This window comes from Macrobrachium rosenbergii, chromosome 48, assembly GCF_040412425.1.
Source record: "Macrobrachium rosenbergii isolate ZJJX-2024 chromosome 48, ASM4041242v1, whole genome shotgun sequence".
Lineage (NCBI taxonomy): Eukaryota > Metazoa > Arthropoda > Malacostraca > Decapoda > Palaemonidae > Macrobrachium > Macrobrachium rosenbergii.
In genome coordinates, this window is record NC_089788.1 from 41,036,705 (window position 1) to 41,049,687 (window position 12,983).

The 12,983-nt window shown below is 39.3% G+C and overlaps 1 protein-coding gene across 2 annotated transcripts in view; it reads left to right on the plus strand.

Annotated features, from left to right (window-relative positions):
- Positions 1-12,983, plus strand: part of Pp2A-29B (Protein phosphatase PP2A regulatory subunit A) — a 148,152-nt gene that overhangs the window by 18,998 nt on the left and 116,171 nt on the right. The window lies entirely within an intron of this gene.

A 12,983-nucleotide genomic window follows, 5' to 3' on the forward strand; every position in this document is an offset into this window, starting at 1 on the left:
TAAGCAGGGGAAGAACGCCACCAACAACGCCAACTAGCGGCAGCCGCCCGAAACTCTTTTTTTCTACAAACATCATATGATTCATCGGGTCTGATTCCAGTTTGTTGTTTGAGCTCCGACGCAAAATTTACTCAACATTTTGTGTTGAAATCCGATTATGTCGAGTTCTAGTACAGTCGAGGACCGGGGTTCTACTGTACATCATAAATTGAACACACACTTGATAAAGCTTCATTTCTTAGGAATTTTTTTTTTTTTTTTTAATGTCATGTCCAATAGGGGACGGGAAGTTTTCTTTTTTGACGCTAGTAAAATACCATTGTAAGCTGTCTATTCCAGTAATAGTGTACATACATTAATAAGACCATTTTTGTCAAATAAAAATTATTTCAGATCATTCTGGGGCACAGTGAAAGTAAGCCCATGTTCATTTTTTTTTCTGAACTGTTTGGTTAAATATGGTCTTATTTCTAGAGAATTCTTGAGTTCAGGACTGTTCTTCCACCATACACTTTAGGTCCTTAGCTTTATTTTGATGTGTTAGTATATTAATTATATAGTTTTGTTATGAAAGATAATTCAAAAATAATTTTTTATACAAGTAACATACCAAGTAATTATATAGCTATAGTTTCTAACTATCGCAGCAGCTTAAATTCAAAATTCACACCAGCGCCTCAATTGTTTAGTGTTTAGTGTAGGTGACTAGTTAAGTATACCTTAGTTTTACCAGACCACTGAGCTGATTAACAGCTCTCCTAGGGCTGGCCCGAAGGATTATTTTACGTGGCTAAGAACCAATTGGTTACTTACCAACGGGACCTACAGCTTATTGTGGAATCTGAACCACATTATAGCGAGAAATGAATTTCCACCCCACTAACGGGAATACTAGGAACGACTAAGTAGGCAACCTCATTCTGTTTCTGCTGGTCTCATTGTAAACATTAGATCTTTGCAGCAGCTTTTTCCATCATTTGCTGGTTGTATAACAGGATTTCAGTGAAGTATTATCGGTGATTTTGTGTAGCCTTCAAGCTTACAGCTTTCAGGATCAGTATTTTATTGTTTAGTATTAAGATCTGATTCAAGTTTATCATGAATTTCAGTAAAGGAGCGAATTGCAATCAATTGGTTAGTTTTCCTTTACCGAGTAGCGTTATATAATGTAAATGTTGCGTTTGCTACCAAACCGATATTTTCGGTAATGAATACATATCTGCAATCTCAAATTATGTTTGAGATATGTTTGTATGATGGTACTTTGTGTACTTCATAACTTTTGTTGGTAAGGAATTAATTAAACATTATTACACTTTTCCTTTGCAGAGAACTGAAAAAAGTGTAAGGGCAGAACGTAGAAAGGAGAGAAATTGTGCTTTATTTTTGGTTGCTATGTGCTTTTGGAAAAATAGATGTTCTTGACAGGTGAGAATTGGCTCCGACTGCCAGGACCTGGGAGCACGCAGCGCCAGCTCTCGATAGTCTGGCATCCAATCTCCCTGCATCCAAATCGTTCTCTCCTGGTACTAGCCCTCTTATTTTTCTCCACTTGCTCCTGCACCTGGCTCCCTTGCTTCCTTCCCTTGCCATTGCCAGTCTTGTGCCTGGGTTAACAGAAGTTAACCTTGTAATAGTGGAGTGTTGTGCAGTGGAGGAGAAAGTTACTCATCTCCTGATGCCCCTAGACAAAAGTCCTTGTTAACTCCCATGCACCAAGGAGGAGGCGTACTGGAAGTCCAAGGGAGGTCGGGGGGCTTACTCATGTAGTCACCCCCTCATTCAAGCCTGTTGTCCGTCCGGTCCCAGGTATCAGCAGACAGGCACTATAAAGGTGTCTTGCTGGACGTGTAGTGAATGAGGTGGCTATCCGACCCCTAGGATCTAAACCCAGTCCCAGGCTCCCCTAAACCTGGGAGGAGGCATACTGATGGTCCATGGGAGTCTGAAGGGGTTTTGCCCCTGGGTAGTTACCCCTCAGTCGAGCCTGTTTTCCGCAGGTATCGACGGACAGCCACTGGAAAGGCGTCAAGGTGGAAGTGCATGCACTGTCATCTAGTAGTTCGGTTCGGACTCCGGTGTGGGCAAGGGCCGTAGTTGGCACTTTCTTCCAGGCCATTGAAAAGGCATGCAACTACTGCTGAGCTCGCTTCCCCGCTTTCTCATAAGCGGCCCAGAGGACAGGAGCATAGTCCCAAGCCTACCTGTAGCTTCTGGGACAGTCCCAGTCATGCTTCTCCTGAGCCTTTGGTGGTAGAGCGCCAGTTTTTCGGTCCCAGTCATGCTTCTCCTGAGCCTTTGGTGGTAGAGCGCCAGTATTTCGCTCTGAAGCGGTCTTCCTCCTTTAAGAAGTGTTCCAAGCACCCGATTGGAGCTGAGGGCCCAGTGTCTAAGTGTCCAGTGTTCGAGCTTCCAATGTCCGAGTGTTCTCATGTGTCCCAGGATTCACCTATGCCCCGCGTGTCCACTTGTCCATTTGGTGCCGGCTGTCAGGCATCTGGTGCCACCTCTTCAGTATCAGTCTATACAACCTGCTCATAAGCATTTTGTTGAGCAGGGACTGTGTCCCAAATTTATGAGCTTGTTGAAGAAAGCTCCCGCCTGGTGTTTTGTTCATCCTCAAGAAGTCTCTCGTGGATTTTTGGGTTTGACATTCGTTGAAAAGGGAGCAAGACAAGTGTCTTGTCTTTCCCCCCCCTCTGGTCTTTCAACAGAATTAGACCTCCTTGTTGTAGATTTTGTCAAGATTTTGAAGTGAAGGTTTTTCTTGATTGACACAGGAGTACTGGCTAAGTAGTTAGAGGACTCCCATGTGTTCATCGAGAAGCTTCACCCCGGTTTTCCTTTTGGTCCTGTCCTGTGTGGACAAGGACAATTTACTTGGTTTTTAGAGATTTCCACTTTTCTTTGGAAGCTCAGATAGAGAGCTGTAGTGCGCCTTGACTTCTGTGAGAACCATACAGTCATGATCGGCCTACATTTCCTCTTCCTCAATACAGTTTCTGTCGCAAGAGTCAACGTTTTAGATGTCAGTCTCAAATCTTGGGAATTTTTTTTGGCTTTTCCATCCGCAAGAAAATTAGGCTACTTTCAGACGGTCCTCTATTTTCTAGCTCTTCTTTCTTACTCGGAACATTAGGGGATGAGTCTGCTGGGGACTCTGTCGTCCACCGAGATGTTTTCAAGTTAGACTTCATAGGAGGGTTTTACAATTGTGCCTTTAGTTTTCACCCAGTTCCGAAATTTACGGCACCATAACGTTTTTGGTTCTTCACTTCCGCCAAAGATACACGACACTTTCTATTGTCCATTTCTGTTAAGCAGCAAGGAGTCTAGCCTTTCTGCAGTTTCGCTGTGGTTTTCATCTGTATCTTCTTTTGTCTGTCTTCCATGGATGACTTTACTTGGGCTCCAATCAAGAAGAGAAAGCGCCTTGATCCCTCTTGGTCCAGCGCTTCCTAGTGGCGCCCATTCCCGAACGCCTGGAACCAACCTCTGAGCACCTGGCGCCATTTGGCTCCTGACACGAATTTTCCGCGAAAAATGGGTAGATACGTTCCACAGAGAAATCTGCTAATATTGAGACTGCAAATACGAGGGTGTACTGTACTTACCAAATAATTACATGATCAGAGCCCTCCCTCTTCCCCTCACATGGACATAGAGCATAAACGAACTGAGCTCTTAAGCTGTGTTGTACCTATCCTTCCCCGAAAGTGGGTGGGACAGTATAACTACACCTTAAACAAACGAGCGCTACCGCGAATTCTAAATTGAGTTTGAGCTGCCGTGTAAAGTAGAAACAATAGCTATGTAATTATTTGGTAAGTATATATAAAACTTTATTTTATTTTAAAAATATGACTTTTAACGCTCACAACCCATTGTAGGATTTGTAATTGTAGACTCAAATAGAACAGGAAGTAAAATAGAAGGATTCATAGATTCATATGACGTGCAGTATAAAAGATAACGAAATCAGCACATATTTTTCTAAAACACATTGAACATTTTCCTCAATTGACTTAACTCTATGTAATGTACAACAAAAGTAGTAGACAGATTGGATTGGAATACATTTGACGACTTGCGTACAAGTGATCATTTCCCAATACTAATTTCATTATTATAAAATAATCCTACCAAGTACAGTATGTCCCTCAATATAATATTGATAAGCAGATTGGGAGCAATATAAATTCCACACTAGGAATATCCCACCATTTGATTTCATTAAAAATGAAAATGCTGCTTATAAAGCAGTACCAAACTCAAAATCTCACTCAACAAAACACAAAGTCCCATGGTGGTCTGAAAACTAACAGAATTAATAAAAATAAAACACAAAATTGGAAGACAATTAGATAATCTAAATAGAAGGTTCAGTAAAATAAGCAAAACATTACCGATATTAGAAGGAACTTTACAAAAATTAGCTGTTATATTATTAGAAACTGATACATTAAAACCTCTATATAACAAAATATCTACTATATAACAAAATATCTACAAAATTTAAAAGAGAAGTAATTCAAGGAAGAATCATTTTGTGGAGGAAATACGTATCAGATCTCTCTAATAATACTCCCATACGAAAAATTCAGGAAAATGAATGGTACCCATGTTAAACCACTTAGACATGCCATAATAAAAGATGGGAAAAGAATACTTGATCCTAAAGAAATAAGTAATGTAGTTGGAGAAAATTTAGTGAAAGTAAGCAGTGACAAAAATTTAGATGAGCATTTCTGCACAAAGAAAAAAATAGTATAGAATTAATAACAAATTTTGAAACAATAGAAGATATATATTATAATAGAAAATTTAATATGGAAGAGTTTGAATTTGCTCTAGTGAACAGTAACAAATCTACCCCTGGAGGTGATATTTGTTTTGAAATGATCTGCCATTTAGCACCTTTAGCAGAAACCTACTTGTTAGAGTTTTATAACCACTTATGGCTTCGAAATTTATATCCTTATAGATGGCGAAAAACTATAATTATTTATATCCCCAAACCTGGAAAAGATATCAGTAATGTAAACAATTACAGACCAATTTCTTTAGCAAGTTGTTTATGCAAATTACTTGAGAAAATGGTAAATGCTCAACTAACATGGCACATTCGAGAAAATAAAATTTTGACTCCCACTCATTTTGGGTCACAATGTAACAGATCTACACTGGATTCTCTGTCAAACTTGGATGACCACATACAAATCATCCACATACAAAGTGGATTTGAATGAAAACAAATTACTATAGCCGTCTTTTTTGACATTGAAAAGGCATATGATACTGCATGGAGATATGCCATAAAAAACGTCACATGAAAACAGCATCCGTGGACATTTACCTAGGTTATCCAAAACTTTCTGACAAATTGCACTTTTCAAGTGAGAATTGATGATGTATTGTCAAGTACATTTCCACTTGAAAATGGTGTTCCACAAGGAAGCGTCCTTAGTGGCACACTGTTTACTTTAGGGATAAATGATATCAGCAATAATCTACATGTCAATAATCTACATGTCAGAATTAAAAGTAACTTGTATATGGATGATTTTGCCATATATTTTTCAGCTTCTTGCATAAAACATGCAGAGTGAATCATTAATAAAACTATAATAAAATAGATGAATGGACCTCACCTGTAGGCTTCAAATTTTCTATACAAAAGACTCAAGCAGTAATGTTTTATAAAAATAAGTGGAAAAAAATGTAAGATTGATTTAAAAATCAGAAATCATACCAACTGGCCAAACTGCAAAGTTTTTTGGATTAGTATTTGATACTCACTTGAACTGGAAAGCCCACATAACATACATGAAATCACAATTTAAAAGAGCATTACTGTAAACCTAATTAAAAAACTATCAAACACTACTTGGGGGAGCCGATAGACATACCCTTACTTCACTGTATAAAGCAACAGTGCTGTCTATCATTGATTATGGAAGTGAAATATATGGCTCGGCATAATGAAGGCATTAGAACATGTTCAGGAGCTTTCCGATCATCGCCGTCGTCGTTTTTACAAGTTAAATTTGGTGAACTAACTAACTCTGTCTCCATAGAGAGCTAGTGACAATGAGGAGTGCTCTGAGAATTCAGACAAATGATTCTCTAACCAAAAAATTATTTGGATTAAGAGATTTGTTGACAAACAGTCATCCACCTCCTTTCCCAATTAGAGCTAAATATAAATATACAATTACCTTTAATAGTAAAATTACCTCCTCCTTGGACAGTGAATAAAATGAGAATTTGTACACAATTCAATATTTATCATAAAGTTTTTCATATACCCCAGAACACCATAGAGACATACAGTAGAACATAAAGAGTAATCCAAAAAGGTCCACAGTACACAATATACACCAACAGATCTAAGTCACAATACGGAGTGGGATATGCTGCAGTATCCTCAGACAAAACGTATCAGTTCTCTCTATCAGATAATGCCTCGGTATTTACAGCTGACTTATGTTAATAGCATCAGCCATAAAAATAATTAAAGAAGCCTCGTGTAATAATTTTGTGATTTATAGCGACTCCAGAAGTGCTATAAAAAGCCATTCAAAGCTATAATCAAATAAAAAAAATAATAATGTACAAAAAATTAAATTTTCACTCCATAAACTGTATAATAATGGAAATATTGAAATATGTTGGATCCCTGCCCATGTAGGGATTACAGGAAATGAAGAGGCTGATAAAGCAGCTAAAGAAGCAGTCCACTTGACAAGAGCAAATGTAAACATCCCTATTAGTGACTATATAAGGTATATAAAAATAATCATTGTAAGTAAATGGCAAAATATATGGAATGAATAACCTGAAAAAAATAAAACATAAAATCCAATGTTGGAAAATGGAGTTCATCATATCAGAGAGAGAGAGAGAGAGACACCCACAAGTAACTGACACGTCTTCGAATAAGCCATACTCGTTTGACACACGGACACTTAATGAACAGTCCATGGGGCCCTCCTCCCAGATGTCCAGATTGCAAAGTGCTGATAACAGTCAAACATGTATAGTGTGAATGTCCAAAATATATCCTGCAGCGATTATCAAATTTTGGAAATGGATCAATGAAGGAATCTCCTACATTTTCAGTAATACCAATTTTAATGTTCATTAGCCGCTGTGATTTAAGTGATAAAATATAAAAAGTAAATAATATAAATACGAAAACCCTTAGGGGTCTAATGAATTTTAAAACGACTAAGTTTTAAAATTTTAATAAGTTTTTATTTTAAATTTTAATATATCTTTTATTAAGTATACAGTATGTGGAAATGTGAGTATAATGTGAGTATAAATGTATTTGTGAGAGTGTGTTCCAGTATGAGAGCGTGTGCCTTTGTGCAGTTTTTAATTTCATTTTCATTCATTCATCACCATACCAAATGACCTATTTGGTTCCAGTGCTAGGCTTCTAGCCTAGACCTGTCATTTCATCCAAATCCTTCGGGCCAGCCCTATGAGAGCTGTTAGTCAGGTCAGTGGTCTGGTTAAACTGTTTTGATAATAATAATAATAATTGGTGCCAGCTCCCAGACGACCTTGGATCTGTGGAAGAATAGAGAGCTCTCTATCGAGTTGGAGTTTTCAGGTATTACTAGAGCAGAGGGCCATCCATAATCTAGTGTCATGGCAGGGACTCTTCTTGAGCTCTATCTAGGAATGCACTGTCTTTCATCCTAATAGGCCATATTTCTGAGACCACTCAGATTCAGGAGAGCATTTTGATTACATTTTAGTGAAAGCTAAGGACATCAGCAGCTTCTACCACATTGGCTTTCAGCACAAGATGCCCCATACTTTTGTTCTGCAGTCGACCTTCTGGATGTGTATTCATCCATTTCTCACAGCTTTTAATGAAGTTAAAACAGTGTTAATATTTTGCAGCACTTTGGTGAGGTGCCGATTTTGGACCAGGCGGGGGGGTACAGTGTACCAGGGGCACCCACCACTCTCAGTGGATGGGTTGTGGTTTTTATTTCATTGTAGGTAACAGTGTTGTCTGGTTGTTTTCTTGTGGTACTGCGCCCAGGGCAAGGGCATTTGTTTTTATAGTAAATGCTTTGGCAGCCTTTGGAGTACTCCTCGGCTGCAAAGCACCCACTAAAGCATAGGCGCTCCACGGCTATATCGCCACACCACTACAGGTTAAGATGAGCACCAACCAGAGGCAGTATTCTCCTGCAGTAGCTCTCTTGACTGATCAGGAACGACAAGCATTGTCTTCAATGCTAGCAACTTTTCTGTTTCAAATACATTACATTTCTTAATGTTTTGGTGTAGAATATGTCCATGTATCCCACCTCCTGCCAATTTGGGATTCAGTTGTATAATAACTTGGCAAGTTACTTGTATAAAAATGACATTTTTATAATAAAATAAAGTTTTATATATAGCTACCAAGTAATTACAAATTTGGAGCCTTCCTTCCTCCCCTTGCATGGACATGAGGGCACAAACAGAATGAGGTTGTCTGCTAAGTCATTCCTAGTATTCCTGGTAGTGGGCTGGACTGGTCACCTACACTAAATGCTAAATAATTGAAGTGTTAGCATAAATTTTGAATTTAAGCTGCTGCAATAGTTTGAAACTATAACTATGTAATTACTTGGTAAGTATATATAAAACTTTATTATATTATAAAAATATAATTTTTCTTAGATTTTTGCTATTTTACCTCTGTCTTCTGACTACAGCAAAAAATCTCTAGCTCTGGAGCATGAGGGTTAAAGGAAATTTTGCACTTCCCCAGTGTGCGCACATTTTCTTTTTACTGAACAAGGGACATCCTCCCCTTCCTCATCCTCTTTCGCAGAAATTTCCTCAGCTGTTTTCTGTTGCTGCACCCTTGGAAGGTCTTGCATTCATCTGTGGTGAGCTTCTCTTTGTGCTTCTATGTAAACTCCTCTACATCATCACTCTACATCATCACTTACTCAAAGCCCATAGACTTGCCCTGAGACACAATGTCCTCCACAGCAGCAGGCTCATCTTCAAAGCCTTCAAAGTCCCTTTCTGCAACAGCATCTGGCCATAATTTCCACCAGGCTAATTTCATGATCCTGTAAAGGTCTTTTCCACTAGGCTTTGTCTCTTATGCAGTGGGGAATGTTAAAGTGGTTCCTTTGGAAATCTGAGGATTAACTCTATGTCAGAGGCAGCTGTTCTTCCTAAAGGTATTCTTGATGGTAATGCCAACCAGTTAATTCACCTATTCGATAAAAAAAAAAAATGCCTGGTTACCCAGGTGTAACTGTTAGCCCTCCACATAATATTGAATTAATTAATTTTTCATATTTTTAAAAAAATATTTAAAATCCCAATCTGCATTTTCACTGAGGAAAAGTGTTTGCGTGTCATTCATTGCCTTGAACAGTGACAGTGATTTCTACTCTTGAGTGATAAGTCATGTTTAGCATTTTCTTCCAAAATATTCCTGTCTCCTCACAATTGTACATTTGTGTGGAAGCAAAACCACTTTTGTCAGGACTGGCAGCCTCACGCTGTGTATACCACTTCTCTTCTTGAATTCCTCAAAGCACCCATGACTGACTTTGAACTAATAATTGCTACCTGTATCAACACTTTTTCCAGGTGGTTGTTTTCAAGAGGTCAGCCTTTTCATATAAGATGGCTCCAGACAAATGATCAATGGCTGATAGTTTTTTGTTTATGTAAATGACAATTTCTCAACTGTTTCAGTTGTCTGAGACCTTTTCTTTAGTAATAGATTTCAATTTAGCAGCATCAGCTGCTTTGGTGGCCATAATCATGTTAGAAAGTGTTTCTGTCTAGCCCATACTCCTTTGCCAGACCAACCACATAGACATCACTTTCATGCTTTTTATTTCCTTTTCAAAATGTTACAGATTTTTCATTTTGGTTTGCCTTGGTGGTATCTCTATCCTCCTTATGGGCCATAATCACTTACATCACAGTTACTTTGCACAAGAAGTGCAAAAAACATGTTCAGACACAATAAACAGTTTAACAGATGTGCACTGAGTGAGACCCATGTGTAGACTGAACCCTTCCTTGTGTTTCAGCTGGAAGTTTGTACACGTGAGCTCTTACTCCTATACATGTTCTATTTTTATTATTATTTTTATTTTTATTTTTACTCTGCAGTCTATACGTAATGGGGATCAGATCATGTTTGTTCTAGCTGGTTGTCTTTATCAATTCTTAAAGCGCAAAAAAGTCTGTTAGGCTGACGGGGCAGATTTTTCCTCAGATAAAACATCCTTTAACTGAATTTTCCATTACTAGAGATGTATTAACTGAGGCATGACTATTGTATGGTTGCTTTGTTTTGTGAAGTGTGCCTAAAAGCCAGTAATAAATGAGCATGCTGTATACAACCATTGTGGAAGCTCATGTGATCATAGAGTTGATGTAATGGTTCAAGTTACAAAAGCGCTATCTGATGGTTCAAAATAATTGCTAAAAGTAAGTATGAGGAATAGAGGAAAAGGCAGCAGATACTGAAGTGGAAAAAGTCCCAGAAATCATAGACCATCAGTTTGTGCATCTTCAACTAGTGTACTCCAGACATTTTCAACCCTTACACTAAAGGGTTTGTTCTATTTAAGGTCTCCTAGTGGTTGTCTTCCTCTGGAAGTTGGTCAGACTTTGACCAGGTGTGGATACCACTATAGACAAAAAGCTTATATATTTTTCCAATTAGTGATATTATAAAACTCATATCTACCTGTCATTAAGCGATTAGACTTAGTCACATTTGACTATGGTCGTTCTTTCAGCTTTTTCAGTCTAGAAACAACCGTAATCATGTACCTTTAGGTCCTTAACTAGAGCATCCCCCCTTATGGTAAAGTAACAAACTGTGTACTGCAACTTTGCATGTGTGCAGGTGAGAGTCTGATGACACAGAAAAACCCCTTGGTCTTTCTCTAAATCCGAATCTCTTAGGAAGACCCCATTGATATAAGCAACATGGGGATTCCTCTTCACCAGTATCTATGGTGGTGCATTTTCCATCACAGTCCAATAGCCATTTTCCGCTTTGCTTGCATAGCGTCTTAAGATCCATATATATTGCATGTATATCAGCTCGTCTAGGGAGAGAAAGGCACTCCAGCTCATTTTCAATCTCATACATAAAATGATTTGCTGAAACTTACTTATGTTACCCTTTTGTGGTGTGATTTGGTTTTCCATGCCCTTATTTGCTTCCTTTCTTAAGAATTCCTTAGTCCATTGAGGAATATCAGGACCCCTTATTCTGTCATATTATTACATCAACTGGCACATGCAAGTCCATGGGTAAGGTTAAGATCTCCAAGTATGCTGCCTAAATCCATGTTTTTATATAAGTAACTTACCAAGTAATTACTTACGGCTTTAGCTTCAGCTAAAGGGTTGGGCGAGCTTCAGGCAGTTTCTAGGTTGGGTTCCTATGCAAGAAGTGATACGTATCTGTCTTCCGGAATTTGTGACGAAGACAGAGTCGGAGGTTAAAACTCTGCCTCGTTCGTTTTAAAGTTCTTTATCTGCAGCATTTGCTCCGGCGATCCAGCGGAGATATCTTTATGTCCGGTGCGAGCATTAAAGTCTAGTTATCAAAGGTTGGGAAACTGTCCGCTTCCGCACACACTTCTTCCCTCTCCGTGGAATCCTTCCCGCCCGCTGTCAAAGAATGCCATTAGTTACTTTCAGAGGGAGGTGATTTCTCAGGCTTCTCAGGGTTGGTCTTCATCATCTTCAGCTCTGTATTTCCCCAACCTCACAGTATTTGGAGTATGTCCACTTCATCTTCCTGTCTAAGGAATTATTCAGTGCCGTCTATTCTGGAGGCGGGTACTTGGAATCCGTCTCAATGTTTACTTTCTTTACTTAAGAGACGTTCGATTTGCCTCATAGCGTGTAGCGGCGAAGTCTACTATCTAGGATGCGTTCATTTAGCTGAGGTGGTATTCGCTTAGTGTGGAGGTTTGGAGGGCTATTCTATTAGTCCACGTGTAGCGGCGACGTCTATTATCTAGGGTGCGTTCATTTAGCTGAGGTGGTATTCACTTAGTGAGGAGATTCTTAGGTTAACCAGATGGAGGAATTCCTTTTAGTCTTTGGAATTCTTAGGCAACAGTGATAGTATAATCACATGAACTTAGGTTTAGTATGTTTTAAGTATCTTAGTCTTTGGTAGTTTCCCTACGAGAGTCCAGGGGGTGCTCTAGTAGGCTAGGCTATTTCGTCGGAGCTGAGATACTTCTCCGCTTGTTGGGCCTTATCCGAAGGATCAGTGGCTTGGCACACTGCTTCATTTCCCTCCATACATGAGAGGCTATGAATAACCACATGGGAGGTCACCTTACTCCTCCATACATGAGAGGTCCTGAAGAACCACATGGGAGATTGACGGAGCAAGACAGTACGGACCTGACGGGCGATCAGAGTACTCTCCAGCATGTCTCATCACCAGAAGCAACGATTGATAAGGTGAGTGTATAACTAAATAGGTATCCTATGCAGAGCAGATCAGTGAGCTGCCATCTCTGCGATACAAAGGGGGTGCTGCAAACTTAGATGGTTCTCCCGAGAGGGACAGCCTGCTCTCAAAGCACTCTGCCTCATTCTCCTCCATACATGAGAGGTTCTGAGTGGAGCCACATGGGAGGTCGACGGAGCCGAGAGTACTGACCTGACTGTCGATCAAAGTACTCTCAACATGTCTCTTCACTAAAACCATTAATTGATATGGTGATTGTATGGCTAAACGGATATCTTGTGCAGAGCAGATTGGTGAGCTACCATCTCTGCCGTTGTCAAAGGGGCGTGCAATAGGATTGATCCCTCCTCCTCTAAATGTTGTTAATCGGGCAAATTCGGGTGTTCAGGGAGTGTATTGCAATATGAATTTTCATAATGAAACTTGAATAAACACCTGAATGATTCTGCAATTTCCCCAAAATGGGCGTGTTGACGAAAACCTG